Consider the following 26568-nt stretch of genomic DNA (forward strand, 5'->3'; position numbering starts at 1 on the left):
CAGGGATCTGTATGAGATCATCAACAAATTGCAATCTATTCTAATGAACCGGATGAAGGAGATGGAGCTCAGTTTGCTCATGCACCAGGATAGTCATTCAATAAGATGTCAAATGGAGACAGAGCGTCTGCAATGGGATACAGACAGGGGGAGGGTCAGATCGTCTGCAATGAGATACAGACAGGGGAGGGCAGATCGTCGGTAATGGGATACAGACAGTGGGAGGGCAGAGCGTCTGCAATGGAATACAGACAGGGGGAGGGCAGGTCGTCTGCAATGGGATACAGGAGAAAGTGAGGTCGCCTTCCTGACCTGCAGTCTTCTTCTTGACCTCTCCGCCTCCATCCTACTCCGACCTATCACCCTCACCTTGACCTCTTTCCACCTATCACATTTCCAACGCCCCTCCTCCAAGTCCCTCCTCCCTACCTTTTATCTTCTCCTGCTGAACACTCTCTGCTCATTCCTGAAGAAGGGCCTGTGCCCGAAACGTCGAATCTCCTGTTCCCTGGATGCTGCCTGACCTGCTGTGCTGTTCCAGCAATAAAGTTTCAACTTTGATCTCCAGCATCTGCAGACCTCACTTTCTCCTCCTTCATTTGTAAATGGGGCATGTTGTCAAAATATATTTGTGATATTTACTGTTGGAACAATTAAAATAATCCAATAAAACCTATATTACCAAATTCTGGATCAAAGAGCTTAGCAAAAGAAAGTTTAGTTCTTGACTTTGAATAATGAGTTTGAACTTCCTTCTATTGAAGGAAATACAGTAATGAAAAAAAAAAGTTAAATGTAAATCATTCTTCATGTAAAGGAATATTGGAACTTAGCTTTGTGCTTCAATTGGTAGCCGTCTTCACATCTATCATAATTTCTACATTCATTGGTTTTAATGAAGTTTGATGAACATCACTTATAACTGGAACAAAGAGGTCTCCAGGATATTTATTGCTGAACTTAAAGCTGATCTATCCAATTTTTGCTGCTTAGATTTCTTAATAGCATCAGAGTTGCATTACTGTATTGTTTCCATTTATGCTGCTAATTGTTTTGTTTGCCTTTGTGTAATTCACGGTTTCCTTGAGATATTAAGCGTGTCCTATAAAAACATCATACAATATCTAGATTACAAAAACTACCATTACATCATGATTTGGAGATGCTGGTATTGGACTGGAGTGTACGAAGTTAAAAATCACACAACACCAGGTTACAGTTCAACAGGTTTAATTGGAAGCAATAGATTTCGGAATGCTGCTGCTTCATCAGTTGGTTGTGCACTACCTGATGAAGGAGCAGCGTTCCAAAAGCTAGTGCTTCCAATTAAACCTGTTGAACTATAACCTGGTGTTGTGTGATTTTTAACTTTACTATTACATTAATATTCAGATACTCTCTGATCACAGAGATGGAATATATCTGGTGACAGTGAGGTTGGTGGACTAATACAGGATTACCAGGCCCTGGTCCAGCTATTCATTTAACAATCTACATGTTAATTCTCATCAAAATTCTTATTTGTTAGTTGAGGTGACAGAGGTTAGGTGATGTACTGATGTGCATCTGTCTCTTGTAGAACAGAGCAACAAGTGCTTTCAACATTAGAAGTAAGGTGCAGCTTGAGGTCTCCACTCCACTCAGTGTAAAAGACATATAGAGTATGCAAATAATAGAACATAGAAATAAACATGACAGCACAGTACAGACACTTCAGCCCTCGATGGTTTCACAGGTCTGTGCAATAATCTGAAGCCATATAACCTACATTATTTCATTCTCGTCCATATGTCTATCCAATGACCATTTAAATGCCCTTAAAGTTAGCAAGTTTATTACTGATCCAGGCAGTGCATTCCATGCCCCTATTACTCTCTGAGTAAAGGAACTACCTCTGGGATCTGTCCTATATTTATTACCCCTCAATTTAAAGCTATGTCCCCTCGTGCTAGCCATCACCATCCGAGGAAAAAGGGTCTCACTTCCTGATGAAGGACTTTTGCCCAAAACATCGATTTTCCTGCTCCTCGGATGTTGCCAGACCTGCTCGAATTTTCCAGCACCACTCTAATCTTGACTCTCACTATCCAACCTATCTAACCCTCTAATTATCTTATATGTCTCAATCAAGTCACCTCTCAACCTTCTTCTCTCCAACAAAAACAGCCTTATGTCCCTCAGCCTTTCCTCATAAAACCTTCCCTCCATATCAGGCAACATCCTAGTAAATCCCCTGTGCACCCTTTCCAAAGCCTCCACATCCTTCCTATAATGCGGTGACCAGAACCGCACGCAATACTCCAAGTGTGGCCACACCAGAATTTTGTACAGCTGCAGCATGACCTTATGGTTCTGAAACTTGATCCCACTACCAAAAAAGTTAACACATCATATGCCTTCTTAACAACCCTATCAACCTGGGTTGCAACTTCCAAGGATCTACGTACCTGGATACTGAGGTCTCTCTGCTCATCTACACTACCAAGAATCTTACCATCACCACAATACTCTGCATTCCTGTTACTCCTTCCAAAGTGAATCACGTCACTCTTTCCTACATTAAACTCCATTTGCCACCTCTCAGCCCAGCTCTGCAGCTTATCTAGGTCCCTCTGTAACCTACATCCTTCGTCACTCTCCAAAACCTACTGACCTTTATGTCATCTGCAAATACCCTCATCCTGTAATTTATAAAAATGACAAACCAGACAGATCCTTGTGGTACACCACTAGTAATTGAACTCCAGGATGAATATTTCCCATCAGCCACCACCGTCTGTACTTTTTCAGCTAGCCAATTTTTAATCCTAACCACTAAATCACCCTCAATCCCATGCCTCCATATTTTGTGCAGTAGCCTACCATGGGGAACTTTACCAAATGTCTTACTGAAATCTATATACCCTCATCCACCTGTTTGGTCACCTTCTTAAAGAACTCAATAAGATTTGTGAGGCACGACCTACCCTTCACAAAACCATGTTGACTATCCCTAATCAACTTATTCCTTTCTAGATGATTAAAAATCCTATCTCTTATAACCCTTTCCAATATTTACCAATAACCGAAGTAAGGCTCACAGGCCTATATTTCCAGGGTTGTCTCTACTCCCCTTCTTGAACAAGGGAACAATATTTGCTATCATCCAGTCTTCTGGCACTATTCCTGTAATCTGAGAAGCATTGGAATTTCAAGGACACGTTTCAGGGACTGAATGGGCAGGTTGAGTCGAAGGACCTGTTTCCATGTTGTAGACCTCTTTGACCCAGAAGGCAAAGCCCAAAATCTCCCAAATCTATACAATGATGGATCTATGCCATGGACGTGTATAAACTTCATTTGACCTCATTGCAGCTTCAGTTATAAACTGTGCTAACTCATGGACAAACTTTCCAAATATCTGCCATGCTCTGTGCCAGGTACATGTCTGTGACACCAGCATACAGCATACTAAACATTTGTTCACAGATATCACTGACAGTAACTCATAGTTTACAACGTCTAGCTGCAATAAAGAGCGATTCTGGTCAATATCACAGTAGGGAAGATGTTGAACAGGCTCACAGAGATGACTAAAAACAGCAGACTGGATAAAGTCAGGCAGTTTTGGCAGGAACCATAGAGAATGGCCCTGTCCCGACAAGGGAACAAACAGAGCAGGTTTGCTGAGGATTAGATTACAACACATTAAACTACAACAGGGCAAAAAACGTCTTTTAAAATAAAATAGGCAGGCTAATTATATACAGGGAATATTTTATTTTAATTTTCAACTGGCTCACCTCAAATTTTGACTGGAGCCTTCGGTTGCCTTGGGCTAAGGTTGACCTGGAAAGTCTCTGGCTCAGCCCTTCTCTGTCAATTTATGTGTCTGAAATTAACATCAATAAAATATGTTCATTTTTATTGGTGGAACAATACTGGTAAGCAAAAATTTAAAGTAGCCATATGTTATGTAACTACTTTTGTTTTTTTTAATCCAAGAAACAGTCCAACATTCTCAACATTGTGGAGACTTTAAGATAAATGATCCACTGACAGAAAACGTGCATTCTGAAAAAAATTGCCAAACAACACATCACGTTTTGATATCTGGAGGAATTACTAACTAATGGTTTGAGAAGGCAGTTCTTAAAATGTGTCTTACTGCTGATGACAAACCCATTTTTCAACTATCAAAACATTTTAAAATATCATTTCCTTGTGCTCGAATTAAAATAGCAACAAGGTTCCATGCTGTCAAAAAGTCAATCAAGTTTTTTGTTTGTTAATTATTTATAAAATGATCAGTGTTTATTGAAGATGGAATAATGATAATTGCTATTTAAATCGATGCCAGATGTTTTATGGACACAGATGCTCATTAGCAATATGCCAGTGCCAAAAGTCTATTATTAACATTTGCATCAGCAAACACCAAAATAGAACAAACAATAAGCCATCACAGCACAGACGGCTTACACTGTAACTACTTATGTGTTGACATTATGGTGCTGAATACCATAGCTTAGATTTCATGTAACACATCACGGTTCTTTTTATTAAGTAAGCATGTTGTAAATGTGAAGTTGAGGATAGAAAGGATACTTCCAGTATAAAATGTCTCATCACTTTGATGTTGATATTAAGTCACAGCTTTCAACTAGTTCTTACGCACTTTATCTTTTATCAGTACAGAGATTTGGGGCTGAATCTTCCCATATTTTGGCAAAGTGTCATTTTCATTACATTTAATGGAGGGTTTCTCTCTGTGATGCTTAACATATTTTCTTGTGTGATAATCCTGGGCTTGCTTATTTAGCTACCTACCACAAAGCACCCCTCTCGTCCATGGTTATCTCACTGCTTCCACTTGCTGTGGCTGCAAATACCCGCCACTGCCGGGATATCCCAGAATTAAATGTTATGTCTGACACCCTCATCATCTTTGAGTCCTGGCACCATGAACCCAGTCAAGAGTTGACAGTTCAGAGTTGTCCTGTATTTCTCATGGCATGTAAGTGGCACTGCTGACATATGCTTGCACATGCAACAATACACTCCTACACCTGTGGCTGTTAAAGTGGCAGGCCACAAAACTCATGGCTCCTTAGCCATCTGACTTTTCAGCTCCGTCTAAGTTGGTGGCACTCTTCCCCCAGTGCCCAATGTAGCCCAGCATTATTTCATTGTTCATTGTGGGACCATCACACACCCAAGCTTCAACTATTTCTACAGTAAGCAACAAGGTGCAACAGAGGTACAGTGTGCGTTTAAACTCTGAATGAGGAGCCAACTGCAAAGCAAGCCAAGGCAGGGGTGCTGGGAACAATCAGGTAGGCCCTTCATGTATGTGTGTTAAGGCAGCAAGCAAGCAGCTAGGCAAAGCAGCCTTCCAATCCATGAACTTGGTGCCTCTGCCTGCTCACAAGCTGACCTTCCAATGAGAAATGCCAGTGGGCTTCAAAGTGTAGCACTGAGGTGCAGTGGCGTACCGTAAGTGGATTGGAGATGCTGTTGTGATGTTGGACATGCTTTGAACGTCCAGGTCTGTCCACATGGAGTGCATGCGTCAGGTTCCCTAGAAGTGTACCCTGAGACTTTGATGTCTGATGTCCTTGATAGAGTCCAGGGGCAGCAAGTGGCAAGCTGGAGTCAGCAGGTACCCACTCTGACTTTCACGTCAGGAATTCTCGGTGTCTAGTTTTTATCCTGGAGGTGTTACAATAGGAACTTGCAGACTAATGAGGTGAGATTAAGGAATAATAAGGGTGACAATATGCAATAATCCCTGTTAATAGGCTTATCTCTGACAAGACTCTTATCTTGTCATCTGGAACTCTATTGGGAAATGTGGCTTGTTACCCCAATATTAAGAAAAGCTTTGTTCAACTTCTCACAAGATTCCCCCAGATTTCACACCAGAACCCATGTTGGTTCAGGCCCTGGGAAGATTCCACCTTGTTCTTGAGTTTGCCTGCCAGTGCTCCTTCCAACATCAGAATTTCAATTTCAGCTTTTCCCATAAGAGTCTGCACTACGTTAAAAAGGCCATGTTCAAAGAATCATAGAATAATAATCCAGAAAAAAGCCATTAAGCTTTCATGTCTGTGCTTGGTGGAAGTATTCTAATTATGCTCCCCAGCTCTTTCTCCATGGATGTGTTTTTATGTAAGACTAATTACCAAATTACCTCAACAAGTCTCCACCACCATTTCACACAGTGGATTCCAGATCACAATAACTTGCTATGTAAAAAGAATATTTCCTCTTGTTGCTTCTGGTTCTTTTACCAATCACCTCAAATCAGTATCCCCTATTATTGTCCATTCTGTCACTGGAAACAGTTTCTACTTATTTAATTATTCTATCAAAATCCTTCAAGACTTCAAGCACTTCTGTTAAATTTCTACTTACTTACCCTGATCTTAAGTGGTCACTTTATCCTATCCAACATTCTGATGAATCTCCTATTCTGCTGTTTCAGAGACTTGATGTCCTAAGATTCTAAAATATAATGGCTTTGATTATTCCCATATTGTGACTAACACCCTGGTTTTGAGTGCATTCTTCTTGGTGATAGCAGCAATAGGGCAATGAGAAATTTTTCCACAATCAATAATACTGCAGTATAAAATAATTATGAGAGGTTTGGAATAGGCACTGTTCAACAGAATTTATGATTTTCTCTCAAATTTCCACCTTCTTAACATGAACTGTGAGACTATCTAGCCTCTGCATGATGTATATGATGCAAAGGAAGACCAAAAAAATTAAGAAATGGAAAATAGAACATGAGAATAATTAGTGAGAAACATAAAAATGAACAGCAAAAGCTTCTATAGCTGTGTAAACAAAACAACAAAACCAAACGTGTGTCCCTCACAAGTGACGTCAGGAGAATTTATAATAGGAAAGAGGAAAGGATAGAGAAATGAAGCAAACACTTTGGGCAAATCCTTCCCAACCCCTGAGATTTAAAGAAGATAAGTTATCTGGGCATGATGATCTACAACCCAGAATGTTGAAAGAGGTGACTTTGGAGATAATGCTGGTAACATATGAGAGCACTGGTGATCATCTTTCAAAATTCTATAAAATTCTGGAAAGGTCCAAGTAGATTGAAAAGTGACAAATGTAACACAACTATTTAAGGGAGGAAGGAGAGAGAACTGTTAACCTGCCAGTTGTAGTGAAAATGCCTGAGATTATAATGGCAGGTGTGACAACAAGATAGTTAGAAAATAATGGCAGGATTGGACAGAATCAGCACGGATGTATGAATGGGAGGTCATGTTTCATAAATCTGTTCAAGATTCATGAGGATACAACTAGCAGAATAGATGAGGTGAAACGAGTGGATGAGATACATTTAAATTTTAAGAAAACTTCCAATATGGTCCCAATCAACTGGCTAGTAAACAAAACTAGGGCAAAATTTGGAGAAATGTACTGGCATGGATTGAGAATTAGTTAGACATAGAATACAGAGAATAGGAGTAAATGGATCATTTTCAGGTTATGACAGGTCGGGTACCACAAGGATCAGTGTAAGGGCTCCTGTTATTCACAAGCCAAATCAAAGATTTGGATGTGTGGTTTATATTTCATATTTCCAAGATTTCAGATTGCAGTAAGTTAGTTGGAGGATGTAAAGATGCTTCAGTGGGAGTTAGAGGGGTGAAATGAATGAGCAAAAAAAAAAGAAGATAAAATATAATGTGGAGAAGTGTGACGTTATCCACCTTGGAAGGGAAAACGGAAATATGAAGTATTTCATCACCAGTGAGAGGCTTAAAATTTCAAAGGAAATTAGGTGCCCTTCTTCGTGTGTCACAATGTCAATATGCAGGTACAGCAAAGATAAGGTTGATGGTGTGTTGATCTTTATTCCATGAGGATGTAAGCAGAGGAGTAAATACGCCCTACTGCAATTATACAGGTCTTTGGTGAGACCACACCAGGAGTATTATGCGCAGTTTTGATCTCCTTACCTGAGGAAGGGATACTAGCCACTGAGGAAGTGAAACAGAGGTTCATGAAACTAATTCCTGTGATGCAGACATTGTCCTATGAGGACAGATTAAATAGATTGGCACATATTTTCTGAGGTTTAGAAAAATGAGACGATCTCAAGCAAGTATACTCTGTTGACCCCTGTAAGAATTATAGAAATGCAGAAAGGATGATTTCCCTGTCTTAGGGGAGGGGTGGGGCATTAAGAAATAGGGAACAGAGTCTCAGAACAGTGGCTGAGATGAGGAGGAATATCCTCACGCAGATCATGATGAATCTTTAGAATTTTCTGACCCACAGGGCTGCAGATGTACAGTCATTGATTATGTTCAAACAGAGATCAATAAGTTTCCGCATATTAAAAAACATCAAGGGATGTTGAGGCAGAAGATCAAAGAGTTGAATGTTTCCATTTCTAATGTTTTCATATAAATTATATCAGAATAACTTCAATCCTTTTTGATGAGACTGAGTACATAACAATCAAGCACTTGGATGATATTTTTGAAGGGCAGATATTCAAGAAAAATATGAATATTACGAATTTGCAATATTCAGAAAAAATGACAAGTGTAGGAAATCAACAATAAAAACAGAAAATGCTTGGTATGTACTAGAGATCACTCAGCATCTATGATGAGTTTTGATGAATGATACACATCTGAAAGATTCAAAATATGCTTTCTCTTCACTGCTGACTGACTTGAGATGCATTTTTAGGACTTTAATTTATTTCGATATCAAGTGTACTTCCTGTGATCCGAATGTAGAAAAGAACTGATTGTTCATAATGAGAAAATGGGGTTCACTTGCTCTAATGTCTATGTTCACCTTGAGATGTCGCACATATTTACCCTGGTCATCTCTTGTGATGAGAATCCATCCTTCCTTCCTAATTTCAGTGGAGAGTTCTGACTATTGTACACTTGTTTCATCGAATTACATCAAATTTACAGCACAGAAACTTGCCATTCAACCCAACTCATCAATGTCAGCATATCCTTCTATTCCTTTCCTCTCATGCACTTATAGATTAATTTAAGGGAATTTTGACGACTGGGTCATGTGGCAACAAGTTCTACATACTCTGTGTAGCTTCTCTTGAATTTCTTTGTGAGTATATCAAGAACTATTTTATCTTTATGACCGCCAATATTGGACTCCCACAAGTGAAAATATCTTACCCATAGCTAATCTCCTGGGATCGAAGTGAATTTTGAGATATCAGTTTTGACACCTCTCACTCTTCTTTCATCTGGAGGTGGGAGTGTCAGCCTATTCAATCTTTCTGAATGTCTCTTTTTGTTATCACCTCTCTGGTGTAGTGATACGATCCCTAGACTATTAATTAAGAATACTCAGCTAATGTTCTGGGGAGCTTGGTTTGAATCCCATCACTGCAGATGGTGGAATTTGAATTCAATAAAAAAAATCTGGAATTAAGAATCTACTGATGACTGTAAAACCAATGCCGATTTGCGGAAATGCCCATCAGGCTCTCCTAACATCCTTCAGGGAAGGAAATCTGCCAACCTCACCTGGTCTGGCTCACATGTGACTTCAGACCCACAGCAATGTGGTTTGATGCTCAACTGTCCTCTGAAATAGCCTACCAAGCCACTTATTTCAAGGGGAATTAGGGATGGGCAGTAAATGTTTGCCTACCAGCGATTCTCACAAGTGAATATAAAAAAGCATATCAATTTTTCCTGCATCTGCTGCAGTGCTTTTATATATTTTCCATAATATGCAAACTTAACAGCTCACAATGCTCTTCAGAGTGATTCAACAAAGAATTACTTTAGCTTCCACTAGAGAATGAAACAACAAATCAGAGCAAGGGCAGTAACCTAATTAATCTCAATGATATGAAGGTAACACTACTCCCTTTGATGTCATGGATTGGAAAGCCTCCTGTGGAAGATACATCAAACAAGAGTTTGCCTCCTTCATAAAATTGTAGAATTAGAGCGCAGAAGGAGGCTTATCAGCCTTTTGTGGCCCCGCTAATCCTCTGTGAGAGAAATTCAAAATTATACTTCTCCACTGTAGAAACATCAGGTCAACACTTAGCTGGGTGAACATCAAGCAGGCTTTATTGAACATAACTGTAGAGAAGAAATGGTGAAAGAGGACCCTGCAATCTCAGGTCCCAGGTCCATGTAGTCTGATGTCATTGTGGCAGAATTCTTTTACACACATGTTCAGTAACTAACTGTTCTTAAAAGTATTCTTCACCCTTTAGTCCGTATCCAAACAGTTAAATTATGATGCCCAGAATTGGATAGATTTGAGCCCAAGCCAGTGTTTTATAAAGATTCACAATCATTTTCTTCTTTTGTTCTTGATGCCTCTGTTTATCCAGCCCAGGATCTTGTACAGCTGATTAATCACTTCTTTGCTGCATTGTGAAATGTTGTCAGCTTTTTCCACATAATCCCTGATGTCCTTGGCACTTGACTGTAAATGAGGAAAGTGATTGTTCCAGCAGCAAAATGATAGTAACAGTCTCATTCAGTTTCACACATTTCTGTGGGACCCTAAATACTTCTCGTTGAGTCAAAACTGAATGTTAAGGTCCCTAGCAAGTGAATGAGGGACAAACAAACAAATGCCCATTCTTCTATCTCAAGCCACTCAGTTGCCCTTTAAAGGTTTCTCTATGAGGTCAGCAAATCTGGATGCAAAAGTCAGCCCTATTCTCTTAAGAGCAATCCACTATCTTTCCTTTATTACTTCTTCTTCGAAAAACCTATTCATCGTGAATTGCTGCTTGTAGAAGGCACATTAGATACTTTCTAGATGATAATTGTTGGCATTCATAATGACATTTATTTGATTAAATTTCATCTGAACAGTAACTGAGTGCAAACTCTTTCCACACTTGCATAGAATCTTGACACCCATGTGGGTGACATCAGAAACACTTCACATTTAAGGAATACATACTATCTGATGAATACTCTGTGTCCTAAATAGATGTTCCTCAACTTCACAAGGAAAGCAAGGAAAATGTTTCTCCTTGCATCTATTACTTGCTTTGTAGCAACAATAATTTGTATTTATATTGGGCATTTAACACAGTAAAAGCAGATTGGATCTATCCATACAAAACTCACGTACTCCTCAATGATGCCTTGTTCACCTTCCATCTTAGCACCCCAAATGGAGAACATTTCTGACCAAGATCCACCAACAGACACCCTTTGGAGCAATTAAAGAGAAATTCAGGAATTTGTGAAGAATTTTCTTGTGACAAGTCCCCAACTGTCAAATGGCAGACTTTGATCTATTAATCTAACAGTGGTTCCTGATGTTCAGGTTCAGGGTAGGTTAGATTTCCTCCACAGCCAACCTTCATCACTGAGGCATCAGTACAAACCCCTTATGAATACGTGGAGAGACATAATCAATGCTAGACATCACCGAGCTGTATTCTCTCTACAAACTATGGCAGACTAATCACTTAAACAAATAAGTAGGTAACCCCTTAGCTCCAGGGATTTGCACTTGTCAAATAAATTTAAACATAATAAAACACAGACTGCCTATAGTGCAAAAGCAGGCGATTTGACCCATCAAGTCAACACCAACCCTCCAAAGAGCATCCCATCCCCTTACCCTACATTTCCTATGATTAGTCCACCTAGTCTGCACATTCCTGGATGGTATAAACAATTTAGTATGGCCAATCCACCTAACCTACACATCTTTAGACTGTGGGAGGAAACCGGAGCACCCAGAGGAAACCCACGCAGACACGGGGAGAACATGCAAATTCCACACAGACAGCCACCTGAGAGTGGAATTGAACCCGTCCCCGGTGCTAAGGCAGCAGTGCTAATCACTGAGCCACCATGCCACCCTAAGACCAAAGACGTTTCACAGGGACCCTATCAAACAAAATTTAACAGCAAGCCAACTAAGTAAATTTTAGGATAATTGACTGGAAGTTTCCTGACCTCTGAACATTGGTTAAGATGAGAAAGTAAGGAAAATATGTTGAAAATGAAAAAGTGTAGATATTTGAAATTGAGGGGAAAAGTATAATTCTCCCATTAATATTTAAAGACTAAATAAAAAAAATCTCTTTACTAGTGGGTCCTATTTACATGCATTAACATCTTATTATGAGCTTTTCTTACCTCATATTTAGTGGGTGATGGTGGTGTGCTGAGAGTAATGCATGGACCTTAGTTTAATGTTCCAGGACAGGTGTTCAAATCCTATATGGCAGATGCTGAAATCTGAATCCAATAAAAATCTGGAATTAAAAGCGAACCACTATAGATTGCTGTAAAATCATTTGAAGAAGGATATCTATCATCCTCATCCAGACTGGCCGCTCCTGATGAAGGGCTTATGTCCAAAACATCGAATTTCCTGCTCCTCAGATGCTACCTCACCAGCTGTGCTTTTTCAGCGCCACACTTTTCGACTCTGATCTCCAGCATCTGTAGTCCTCACTTCCTCCATACAAATGACTCCAGATCCTCAGCAATGTCTGTAAGCAGGTTCCTATTCACCAGGTGTTGGCGAGAAACAACACTAATTCCCAAGTTTAAAGTGAGAGTGGTTACCTTGTTGGCACCTCCTCAGAGTCCTGAAGAAAGGTTAGACCCGAAACATCGATTTCTCCACATCCTGATGCTGCTTGTCTTGCTCTGTTCTCGCAGCCTCCTGGTTCTCTACCTGGCATCTCCTCTGAAGCTCATGATGGCCAGCAGTGGCCAACATCTCAGGGTACATATCTGTGACTACTTGTACCTTCTGTCAGCAACAGCCTCACTGCATTGTCTGGGACTGACTTACAACATTGATTCAATACTCTTCAGTACTTCTATACTACGCTTTGGAATTCACTGACACCTTACATTGCAAAGCTACTGCCAGGCCACATTGTACATTGGAATGGATTCCCATCTCATTGGAACAAGGTGCATCTGTGGACCTCTTAATTTGCTGTCATAGTTCCCATTCATTTTGCGCTCAATTCAATGTTCACAGCATCATTGCATTGCCTCACCTTTAAAAGCCTCTTCATTCATACCTTATAGGCACACAATAGTTCTGTCTTGCCTTGTTTCTTAGCAGCAGGCTATTTGCCATATTTGCCATCAGCGTTCAGTCAAGGGACAGGACATGTTACTCTATGGCACTGAGCTAGGTCAATTTCATGTGTACATCACGTACCAGAAACTTATGCAGAAAACACAGTACAAGTGCTTCAAGAAAATAGCCCTGTCTTAATGTCTAAGAGGTGTACTCCTTTGTCCAGTGAAGCGAGATCATGGTCAATCGGGGTGCCAGCACCAACAACCAAGGGCCTGTCCAATCCGAGTCCAAGGTTTTGACCATAGTTGGTCAAATACTTGATGCAAGGAGAAAGTGAGGACTGCAGATGCTGGAGATCAGAGCTGAAAATGTGTTGCTGGAAAAGCGCAGCAGGTCAGGCAGCATCCAAGGAGCAGGAGAATCGACGTTTCGGGCATAAACCCTTCTTCCTGACCGGCTGCGCTTTTCCAGCAACACATTTTCAGCAAATACTTGATGCAATCAAGTACCAAAGTTCTGTGTCCTTACTGTTCTGGGATAGGGCCACAATCAGCCCTGAAGGTCAACTTCAATCAGCTCGGAGATTAGCGCTAAGTCAGTCAAGGAACTGCACAGAGTTAGTCAGGGGCTGGGCCATCCTCATTCAGGGCTGTCCTCCCAAGTTAATCTGGGAGTTCAGGCCTGAGGTTGGGCAGTCAACATCACGGGAGGCTATTCAGAGATGGTGCATTGGGGAAAGTGGGATCTCCAATATGGAGTTTGGATCCATCTTCTTCTCATACAGAGTGAGGAGATAAATGTCAGCCACCTCATTACCTATCTTGGCCCTCTTAGCCCTATCATAGGTTGTTTTCTCTTGCACTGAGACAAAGGACGATGAGGCATTGAGTGGGATAGAAATGACTGGAAAAGCTGTTAATGGTGACATGGGACAGGGAGAGTGGTGGCATATCCTGTGTAAGTGAGGGGGAAGCACAGAGGACAAGAAGGGTTTGGAGGGTGAAGGGTAGGGTACATGAGACCGTTTGTGGGAAGGTGCTGTACGTATGAATGCGAGTGGTAGCTTATGAGCTGGGATGTGGGTGTAGTCGCAGGGTTAGAGTTCATGTGAGATGGCAGAGAGAAGATGGTGACACTTACCCTCACAGAATGCACATGGTCATCAACTTGCATGCAGTCCTGCTGCACATTCCTCCATCACACTGACCTAGGTGGCAACCTCAGACCAGGCCGGCAGTGTCAGGTGCTGTGGTCTCCCCTGGCATTCCTGGGTTAAGTAAATAGCCCTCCTTTCCACTACCCCCACCCCCACCCATCAGGATGTCCAGGTCCATGAGGGTGAAGCAGGGTGCCAACGTGCTTCTCTTACTGTGTTGTTTGGAATTGTGTGGCAAAACTCAAAGGGCAGCTCCTAGTCTGCAGCATATCAACTGGTATGCAACTGAGGTTTAAGTCTGACACCGGTAACATGAATGCCGCAGGACAAGCTCGTCCGCTGACTGCAAGATGGCACAAAAGGGATACCATGGAGACCACATGCATAATTAATGAAGTGAGGAAGATGGAGAGTTGTGTGAGGAAAGTCATCAAAGCTCACAGAGGGAAACCATTATGAAGGTTAACAAACTGAGAAGCTAAAATATGGCAAGATTTAGCCCCATGTGCTTGGTCAAAGAGTCAGGTTTTAATGAGCATCTTTAAAAGAAGGAGAAATACAGAAGGGGAGAGATTCAGGAGGGAAATCCAGAAAGTATAACAGAGACATTTGAAAACACAGATATCAAGGGTGGAACAATTCAAATGCGGGATTTGCAAAGATCAGTTTTTGGAACAACGCAGATATCTCAAAGGGCTGAGGGGTTTGAGGTGGTTACAGAGATAGGGAGAGGCGAGGCCATGAAGGTATGTGAAAAAAAAGGGTGAACATTGTTAAACTGACACAGTTATGCACTTCAGACTGATGTGATATGATGTACTATACACCCTTGGGCTGTTTTGCAAGGATCCAGTAGCATGAGAAATTCATCATGTTAGCCTTCAGTTTCACAGAGAGAAAAAATATTTTTGACAGATGTTGCCTGAAGGTCAGCTTGCAACAAATGATACATCCAGATGGCAGACTTCTGAGGTGGAGGCAGGTCTACTGACATGTTCAGGTATTTGTTGAAGTCTTCTATAGACAATAGTTCCAGATGGTATCAGAATATTTCAGTTGTCGTTACTTTTCCATTCAATGGGATCACATGACTTCTCTTCTTGTGCCATGATTAAAACATCCAGAAAGAAAGACTGCATTTAGTATTTTGCAATGAGTTGCTTCAATACCTTCAGGAACCACGAGTATGAAAGGATACCGAAACAAAAACAACAGAGTTCTCAGGAAAATCAACTCATGCAAGGCTGACATGCAAATGTGAAAAAAAATAACTTCAAGTGAATACAATCAGTCTTTTTTTGGCAGGCCAAGTTGAAGGATAACTAATTCTTTTTTTTTGTTAGTCACTCATAGGATGTAGATGTCGCTGACTGGCCAGCATTTTATTGCCTGTCCCTGGTTGCCCTTGAGAAGGTGGTGATGAGTTGCCTTTTGGAACCACTGCAGTCTACATGCTGTAGGTTGACCCACAATGCCCTTAGAGAGATAAAGTGGGTGACAAGAACTGGTTGAGCAAGCATTTATTGCCCATCCCTAGTTGCCATATAGAAAGTGGTGGTGAGCTGCCTTCTTGAACTGCTGCAGTCTGTGTACTATGGGTAGCCCCACAATGCCGTTAAGGAGGAAGTCTCAGCTTTTTGACCCAGTGACACTAAAGGGACAGCGATGTCTTTCTGAGTTAAGTGGATGGGTGATTTGAAGGTGAACTTGCAGGTGGTGGTATTTTCATGTACCTGCCGCCCTCTCCTTCTAGATAGAAGTCATTGTGGGTTTGGAAGGTGCTGTCTAAGGATCTTTGGTGAGTTTCTGCAGTGCATCTTGCAGATAGTACACACTGCTGCTACTGAGAGTCAGTTTTAGCTGGACTGAATGTTTGTGGATATGATGCCAAATAAGTGAGCTGCTTTGTCCTGAATGATGTTAAGTTTCTTGGGTGTTGTTGGAGCTGCAATCATTCGGGCAAGAGGGAGCATTCCAAAATACCCCTGACTTGTGTGTTGCAGACTGTGGGCAGGCTTTGATTCCTATCCTCTAATCTGCTCTGGTTTCTGGTTAGTGGTAATCTCAGGATGTTGATAGGACCCTTCAACCACAAGGGATGACCATAGCAACACGACGGTTGGAGGAAGAATGCCTCATCTTCCACCTAGGAACCCTCCAACCACAAGGGATGAACTCAGATTTCTCCAGTTTCCTCATTTCCCCTCTCCCCACCTTGTCTCAGTCAAATCCCTCGAACTCAGCACCGCCTTCCTAACCTGCAATCTTCTTCCTGACCTCTCCGCCCCCACCCCCACTCCGGCCTATCACCCTCACCTTGACCTCCTTCCACCTATCGCATTTCCAACGCCCCTCCCCCAAGTCCCTCCTCCCTACCTTTTATCTTAGCCTGCTGGACACACTTCCCTCATTCCTGAAGAAGGGCTTATGCCCGAAACGTCGATTCTCCTGCTCCTGCCTGACCTGCTGCGCTTTTCCAGCAACACATTTTCAGCTCAGAATGTTGATAGTGTGGGATTCGGCATTGGGAATACCAATTCTGCACCTGCAATGATGAATAAAAGAAAGGATTTCACTTAAAGTAAGATTAAATATGGTTAAAGTGCAGTTATACTGATAGTGTAATCTAATCACTTATGAACATGTAAATTAGGAGTAGTAGTAAGGCCATGTTGCCTCTCGAGCCTCCTCCGCCATTCAACCAGATCACTATTGATCAGAATCAAAAACAGAAATTTCTGGAGAAATTCAGCAGGCCTGGCAGCATCTGAGGGGAGAAAGCAAAGCGAGTGACCCTTCTTCTGGGGGTTTCAAGATCATGATCGGGCAGGTTGGAGCAGTTAGAGAGAAGCTGTTCCATCTCATAAAAGAAGCAAGAACAAGAGACATAGATTTAAAATGATCTGCATCAACAAGCTCAAACAAAACTAAAGTTGTGGGATTTGGGGAAAGCTCTGCATCGGTTGGAGACTTACCTAGAAAAACAGAAAATGGTTGTGACTTCTGGAAGTCAGGCATCATAGTTCCAGATATCTCTAGAAGTGTTCCTCAAGGTAGTGTCATCAATGAACCTCCCTCCATCAGGAGGTCAGAAATGGGGATGTTTGCTGATGATTGTATAATATTCAGCACTATTCAATGCTCCTTAGATGCTGAAGCAGTCTGTGTTCAAATGCAGCAAGTTTTGGACAATATCTAGGTTTGTGCTGAAAGATGAGGCAAGTAGCACTTGCCCTACACAAGAGCAAGGCAAAACACAGCTCCAACAAAAGAAATTCTAACCATCACCCACTCACAATCAATGGTATTCCCAATGCTGAATCCCACACTATCAACATCCTGAGGTTACCACTAACCAGAAACCAGAGCAGGTCAGAGGCTAGGAATCCTGTAGTGAGTAACTCATCTCATGACCCCAATCAAAGCCTGCCCACCATCTGCAAGACACAAGTCAGGGGTGTGATGGAATGCTCCCACTTGCCTGGATGTTTGCAGCTCCAACAACACTCAAGAAACTCGACATCATTCAGGACAAAGCAGCTCACTTATTTGGCACCACATTCACAAACATTTAGTCCAGCTAAAACTGACTCTCAGTAGCAGCAGTGTGTACTGTCTGCAAGATGCACTGCAGAAACTCACCAAAGATCCTTAGACAGCACCTTTCAAACCCATAATGACTTCCATTTAGAAGGAGACGGGCAGCAGGTACATGAAAATACACTACCTGCAAGTTCGCCTTCAAGTCACTCACCAACTTGACTCAGAAAGACATTGATGTCCCTTTAGTGCCACTGGGTCAAAAAAGCTGAGACTTCCCCCCCTAACAGCATTGTGAGTCTAATACACAGACTGCAGCAGTTCAAGAAGGCAGCTTACTACCACCTTCTGTATGGCAACTAGGGATGGGCAATAAATGCTTGCTCAACCAGTGAAGCCCACATCCAAAGACATATAGATTTCTCATTATCATGTCTCTGGTGAATGTGATTTTTCTGAGTTCCTTTTAGACAGGCTCTCATTATTTTTTTCCTTTATGTTCCATCCCACAGGTGGTTGCTATGAGGGGGGGCTGCACACCATTCCCACAGGTGACTTCTTGTCTTTATATTTATAATTTTTATCCAAATGTTTCCTTGTTTTAGTTTTCTAAAATTAGAAAAAGATAATCTTCTCTGTTGCCTAATACGATCATTAACTAACAGAGCCACCCCTCTACATTTTCCTAGTTTCTTGTCCTTCCTATATATCATGTACCCTTCAAAATTCAGGTCCAAACACATGTCATCCTGTAGCAATGTCTCTGTAATGGTTGTAGCCGTTTGGCTAAAAGCTAAACTTCTATGAAACATGATGGGAAAAGGAGCATAAGAATTGATGAAATTAAGTCTAACAGAAGTACAACAAGGAATAATGGACAGCGACAGGAATGTTGTTTAACTGAGGCCTGATGAAACAAATGATGAGGTTAAGTCTCAACTGGACAATAGAACTTGGGCAGTTGTACATGTGTATCATGACTCAATGCCAATAGAACCTGCATAAAAGAAGGAATATCATCCTTGTCAGCAATAACCTGAAGAAAGACAGAGTCAACTTGCTGGAACAACCAACACACAAAAGAAGATCCCCAGAGTCCAAAACGTGGAGATGAAGACAATCTGATTGGAAGGAGCCTGACCAACTTGCCTTACCTTATAATAGCTAGGATTTGAGTTCAAGCCATGAGTTATGTGTTTTGTTGAAATAAATAATCAGCATAGCAAAATGGCCGTACAAGTGTGTTTTGACTGGTTTAAGGATACTCGGCATTTCTGTAAGTTGAAGGAACTTACAGTTCATGTCCATTGAGTTTTTTTTAACCTTTAATAAAGATGTAATTATACTAAATATTCTGTTAAAAATCACACAACACCAGCTTATAGTCCAACAGGTTTATTTGGAAGCACTAGCCTTTGGAGTGCTGCTCCTTCATCAAGTGATTGCAGAGTACAAGATGGTAGGACACAGAATTTATAGCAAAAATTTACAGTGTGATGCAACTGAAATTATATATTGAAAAAGACAGTTAAAGTTACGCACTCCTGCAGACCCATACACTCATGCAGACTCTCTCTCATACACAAGCTCTCTCTCATACACTCACATGTACACTCCCACACTCATACAAGCACCCTCTCACAGACTTATACTACTTTATACTCACACTCACATACACACACACTCTCACAGACACTCATTACCCTCGCACACACACACCCACACACATATGTTTGTGGGGTGGATTTGTACTTGCAGAATTACATTTTATTTTGCTCAAAACCTGCATGAATCCATGAAAGATTCTGTAAATCTCTTTCTTAGATTAGAATCTGTCTGAACACTAGGTCACAGACAGCCTCACACAGTCACCTCACAATTTCAGTGCATAATCTGGGCCAACATGGCACCAATTGTTAAAGTTCACTTGAGAATGTAACTTTCAGAAAGTTCTGGAATTTACATATGAAAGAACTGAAACCAACATGCCCTTTCTAAAAGCTGAGAGACATACAAGATGATTAGGGGTTTAGATAGGGTCAACAGTGAGAATCTTTTTCCACGTATGGAGTCAGCTATTATAAGGGGGCATAGCTTTAAATTAAGGGGGGGTAGGTATAGGACAGATGTTAGGGGTAGGTTCTTTACTCAGCGAGTTGTGAGTTCATGGAATGCCCTGCCAGTAGCAGTGGTGGCCTCTCCCTCATTATGGGCATTTAAGCGGGCATTGGATAGGCATATGGAGGATAGTGGGCTAGTGTAGGTTAGGTGGGCTTGGATCGGCGCAACATCGAGGGCCGAAGGGCCTGTACTGCGCTGTATTCTTCTATGTTCTATGTTCTATAAACAATCCAGGTCTTTTTCAATATATAATTTCAGTTAGATCGTACTGTAAACTTTTGATATAAATTCTGTGTCCTATGATTTTACACTCCACAACCACCTGATGAAGGAGCAGCGCCCCAAAAGCTAGTGCTTCCAAATAAATCTGTTGGACTATAACCTGGTGTGTGATTTTTAATTTTGGATTAGTGGTGCTGGAAGAGCACAGCAGTTCAGGCAGCTCCTCGGATGCTGCCTGAACTGCTGTGCTGTTCCAGCACCACTAATCCAGAATCTGGTTTCCAGCATCTGCAGTCATTGTTTTTACCTAGTTAATTTTTAATTTTGTACACCCCAGCCCAATACCGACATCTCCAAATCATAAATATTCCGTGAAAGTGCCATTTGTTGTCACTTTAGATGCTACCCCCATTCTGAGTGTTAACATGATTTTTTTATTGTACTTATTCACTTCTATCTGTATTCACTTTCTGAATAAAATGACTGGTTGGGAAATCAGGCATAAGTGAATTAGGCAAATAGATCTGCAATACTGATTCCGTGACAGGCTATGATGGACCAATAGATCTCGGTAGGAGTGAGCTGATCAGCACTAACTATGTCACTCAACTATATGACAGCTCCCACTTGTAACATGTAATCATGCCTTCCAGACATAATCGGTTCCTTGGATAAGCCTAGCAACACAAATAATCTATTTAACATGCCAATTCATTGCAATTTGCTTAAAAAAAAAAGCTTCCCTGAAGATCTCCACCCAAGACAGCAACATTCCATGGTGATGAATCTCACCATGGCAACGCCTCCCCACATTGCCTAAGTTCAGAGTGTAGTGTCACAGTGAATTACTTCACCTTCTGCAGAAGTGAGTTCATCCTCAATGCAATTTTTATTGGAAAGTAACAAACCAGAATATTGCTGACAGATGGGTTAAACACCCTGTGTGACTCATACCAATTTCTGACAGTATTTGTACCATGCATGACTCTGACCATTACCAACTTGTGATTTTGTTGATAATTAACAAAGCTTCATCTTCACCTACAAGGCCAGAGACACATCTCTTATTTATTGTTTCTAAAATATAATGAGGACTAAATTGAGGAGATAAACTCAACGGTACAAAAATATTTTTTAAAAATTAAAAATAACCATTTTGTTGATTCACTGGAGAATTGCAATTCAGGACATTGTTTTCACGTGCCGTCTAAAACTAATCAAGATGTTGAAATCCTTGCTACACAGTTCTAAAGAAAATGGTTTTGGTCAGTCTCTAGTTCCTAGGGATTCAGCACTTATAAAATTGACTGTAATCCAGCTGGTGCTAATTAGTTTATCTCATTAACCATAATTATAACTTAGGTGAGAAATGGTACAATGGTGTTCTCTCAGGATGGGCTGTATTTTTGGTTCAGAATTGTTTTCTCTTGCCTATATCATTACCAAAATGACAAATATTTGATACTGTAGATATATAAAACAAGAAGGATGTATGGTGATCTAATCAAGGTAGTTAGCATGTTATATAGATTTCATAGAACAGAGGCGGGTAAATTATTTCCACTTTAGGGGTGAAATAATGAAGTACGCAAGGGACAATTAAAATCTGGAATTATTCATTTGGAAAAGCTGTAAATGCTGAATCTATCAAAAACTTTTCAGACTGGGGTTCAAATGTTCTGATCTGATAACAGAATCAAGCCACATGGCGCAACGAGGACAGAACGCCTCTGGTCCTCACCTTCCACCCCACCAACCTCCATATACATCATATCATCCTCTGCAATTTCTGCCACGTACAAATGGACTCCACCACCAAAGACATATTTCCCTCCCCTCTCCATCCGCTTTCCATAAAGACCATTCCCTCTGCGACTCTCTTGTCAGGTCCACGCCCCCCACCAACCCACCCTCCCCTCCTGGCACCTTCCCCTGCCACCACAGAAATTGCAAAGCCTGCACCCGCACTTCCCTCCTTACTTCCATCCAAGGCCCCAAAGGAGCCTTTCATATCTGTCAGAGTTTTATCTCCACTTCTACACACTATTTACTGTATCCGTTGCTCCTGATGCGGTCTTTTCTATATTGGGGAGACAGGACGCCTACTTGCAGAGCGATTCAGAGAACATCTCTGGGACACCTGCACCAACCTACCCCACCGCCCCGTGGACAAACACTGTGACTCCCACTTCCACTCCACCAAGAACATGCCAGTCCTGGGTCTCCTCCATTGCCACTCCCTTACCACCCATCGACTGGAGGAAGAACGCCTCATCTTGTGCCTCAGAACCCTCCAACCCCATTGCATCAATGTGGATTTCACCAGTTTCCTCATTTCCCCTCCCTCCACCTTATCCCAGTTCCAATCTTCCAACTCGGCACCACCTTCATGAACTGTCCTACCTGTCCATCTTCCTTGCCAACTATCCTTTCCACCCTCCTCTCTGACCTCTCACCATTACCCACACCTCTGTCTACCTGTTGCACTCTCAGCAACCTTCTCCCTGACCCACCCCTCTCCCATTTACCTCTCCACCCCCTCAGCTCACAACCCTCATTCCTGATGAAGGCTGATGGGAAGGTGGGTGGGAAGGCAATAGGTAGATGCAGGTGAGGGGTGCTTGTGATAGGTCGGTGGGAAGGATAGAGCAGATAGGTGGGAAGGAAGATGGACAGGTCAAGAGGGCAGTGCCAATTTGGAGGGTTAGATCTGGGATGAGGTGGTGGGAGGGGAGATCTGGATACTAGTGAAATCTAACTATCCTTACTGGCATAAAATTCACAAAAGGGGAAGAAACAACAACGAACTACCAGTTCTAGATATTGCAGTAGAGCGAACAGTCAGTGGGGAACTTCAAACCAGCGTCTACAGGAAAACAACACATATGGACCAAGCACTCAACTAGAGAAGCAATCATCCCAACACCAACAAATGAAGCTGCAATGACCCACAATGACATTATATCAATGAGCCACCACACACTGCAGCACAGAGGAACTATGAAGAGCAGAAGAAAATCACCTATACAGCGTTTTCAAGAAGAACGGGTACCCAATGAACACAGTCCGTCGATTTCTCAGCAACAAACACAAACAAGCAAACAAAATGCGCCCAGAAACCCTAGCCACTTTAGTCTACATCAAATACGTCTCTGAAATGACTGTCAGACTACTCAGACCTCTTGGCATCATGGTAGCCCACAAACCCACCAACACACTAAAACAGCAGCTAATGAACTTAAAAGATCCTATACAGATAACAAGCAAAATGAATGTAATTTACAAAATACCTGGAAAGGACTGTAACAAACACTACATTGGACAAACAGGCAGAAAACTAGCCACCAGTATACATGAACATCAACTAGCCACAAAAAGACATGACCCACTATCACTAGTGTCTTTACAGATGAGGAAAGGGCACCACTTTGACTGGGACAACACATCTATCCTAGGACAAGTCAAACAGAGACACGCAAGAGAATTCCTAGAAGCATTGGTAATCTAACCGGAACTCTGTCAACAAACACAGCGATTTGGACCCCATCTATCATCCTCTGAGAATAAGAACTGGAAATGACATCACCAAAAACCCAAAGAAATTTAAACACATAAAATAGAAAGCAGGACATAACACCAGTGCTTCACTGGAGGCTCACTGATGATGTTACCTAGTAGGGTGATGAAACGTCTGAAACCAAACCTTCCAGCTCAGCGAGCAAACTCACATCCAGAACCAGTGAAGTCGATCATGATATGTGTGAATGCTAGTGCCTCACAAAACTCAGGCTTTCACAACAGGGCTGCTACTATTATCTACAACCACTCAGACAGCAAGACAGACCTCCTAGGGGAACAAGTATAAGTGCAATCATATTCTGTCAATGGAAGGCCACTGTCCACCATTCTAACATGATCCTGTCCTTCTGCCTGGTCCAAGCTAGTAACATGCACCTTTGGTGTCTGTGTTGTTGCTTAGAATCATAGAATACATCAAAATAATTCACATTTTCCTCCAACTTATCCCTGGGGTTCAGATTAGTAGTCTGCTCATAATTCCGGGAACCAAGGACGTCATTAGAAGAATGAGGGGAGATCAAATTGAAGTATTCAAGATGATAAAAGGTATGGATAAAATAGATGTAGAGTGGATGCATTCTCTTGTGAGGCAATCTAGGACAAGAAGTCATATTCTTAGGATAAGGGGTGGCAAATTTAAAACAGAGTTGAGGAGAAACTATTTCTCCCAAAGCGTTGTGAATCTGTGAAATTTGTCACCCTAACATGTGGTGGATGCTGAGATGGTGAGTAAATTTAAGGAGGAATTAGACAGATTTTTAAATTGGTAATGGGTTGAAGGGATATGGAGAGAAGGCAGGAAGACGGGAGCAAGGAGCATATCAGCCATGATCGAATAATGGAGTAGACTCAGTGGGGCAAATAGCCTAATTCTGTTCTTATATCTTATAAACTTATGAACTTAGCAGTCCATCAGCTTGCAAGTTGCTTGGATAGCATTTCCATCTCTATATTCTCGATACCTATGAATATTTGATTAGATTAGATTAGATTACTTACAGTGTGGAAACAGGTCCTTCAGCCCAACAAGTCCACACCGACCCGCCGAAGCGTATACCACCCTGACCCATATTCCTACATTTACCCCTTCACCTAACACTACAGACAATTTAGCATGGTCAATTCACCTAACCTGCACATTTTTGGAATTTGGGAGGAAACCGGAGCACTCGGAGGAAACCCACGCAGACACGGGGAGAATGTGCAAACTCCACACAGAGAGTCGCCTGAGGCGGGAATTGAACCGGGTCTCTGGCGCTGTGAGGCAGCAGTGCTAACCACTGTGCCACCGTGCCACCCACTAAAATGCAGTGCCTTAGACCGCTCGGCCACACTACCACCCCAAATACAATTTGCTGGGATACAATTTAGGAAACGAGAAAATCTGAGGATACAATATTTTATATAGCATTTGTCATCAAGATAAAATGCAGAGTAGTAATCTTTAAAATATCGTGAACTTGGGTGAAAATGAATACCAAAGTCACCTGGCCTGAAAGTAGCCAAATTCACAGGAATATACAAAGAAATGTCTCAGGACTTGGCCTATCATACTCAGAAAAGGCTATCAAAGAGATAAATTACCATGGCATTAAAATTCATTGTCTGAAATGTATAGGTCACATAGACTCATAGAGTCATAGAGATGTACAGCACAGAAACAGACCCTTTGGTCCAACCCGTCCATGCCGACCAGATATCCCAACCCAATCTAGTCCCACCTGCCAGCACCCGACCCATATCCCTCCAAACCCTTCCTCTTCAGATGCCTTTTAAATGTTGCAATTGTACTGACCTCCTCCACTTCCTCTGGCAGTTCATTCCATGCACGTTCCACCCTCTGCATGTAAACATTGACCCTTAGGTCTTTTTTATATCTTTCCCCTTTCATCCTAAACCTATGTCACTAGTTCGGGACACCCCACCCCAGGGAAGGCGAACAGAACCACAACAACCAGGGAAAATACCTTGTCTATTTATCCTATCCATACCCCTCATGATTTTATAAACCCCTATAAGGTTACTCCTCAGCCTCCGACGCTCCAGGGAAAACAGCCACAGCCTATTCAATCTTGCCCTATTACAATTGTCTCTGGAACCAAGAATTCTTAACTAAAAGCTTTGCTGGAACAAAGATTTAAATCTGAAACTCATGAGGCAAAGTGGAGGATTGAAACTGCCCTCTCTCTACCAAAGGCTAACAAGGGAACTCTGACAATTGACCATCAGAACATTTTGTAAATATGGATTTATTAGAAGATAGAACAGTGCAGTACAGGATCAGGCCCTTCTGCCCACCATGCCTGTGTTGACCCTGATGCTATTCTGAACTAATCACATCTGCCTGCACAGGGTCCATATCCCTCTATTCTCTACCTGTTCATTTTGTCTGTCAAAATGCCTTTAACTTTTTACTGTCATTATTGTTGGACAATAGCCAGGTTTTCACACATAGGAGCCACCTCCTGTGAGCAGCCATAATATAAGGTGTTGTTTTTTGCTACAGAAGATAAGGGCATCCAGAAATTTGGAGTATCATCCAGGAATTTGCAATAATATCAAGAATAAGGACCTTCTATTTTACTCTTGCGCTCTCTCTTTGTTATTGATACCTAGTTCTGCAAAAGTGATTCGCTGAGAGAAACTAAATCTTTTCAAAAATCTGGAAATCTACCAAGTAACTATCTCTAGAAGATCACAAATTTATCACATAATTCCTTCATCAAAGAACTGTAAATGTGTTTTTATTAGTTCCACCTCCCTCTACTCTGTGCATCATTCAGTTTGTTTGCGTTCACACTGTGTATGTCTGTGTGTGTATTCATGCTATAGAATTTGGGATGGATTTTTAGCTTTTAAATAAAGTTTATTCATCACTTAAGTGAGTTCAAAAAACTAAA

General features: G+C 41.6%; 1 long non-coding RNA gene across 1 annotated transcript in view; it reads left to right on the forward strand.

Annotated features, from left to right (window-relative positions):
* The window catches only part of LOC122554766, a 25452-nt gene extending 3227 nt beyond the window's left edge, over positions 1-22225 (forward strand). The window contains exons 3-4 of the long non-coding RNA XR_006313071.1: positions 7508-7512; positions 22202-22225. This is a non-coding gene — a long non-coding RNA (uncharacterized LOC122554766). The remainder of the gene's footprint in view (positions 1-7507; positions 7513-22201) is intronic.
* Positions 22226-26568: the final 4343 nt, after the last annotated feature.

This window comes from Chiloscyllium plagiosum, chromosome 11, assembly GCF_004010195.1.
Source record: "Chiloscyllium plagiosum isolate BGI_BamShark_2017 chromosome 11, ASM401019v2, whole genome shotgun sequence".
In the NCBI taxonomy this organism is placed as follows: Eukaryota; Metazoa; Chordata; class Chondrichthyes; order Orectolobiformes; family Hemiscylliidae; genus Chiloscyllium; species Chiloscyllium plagiosum.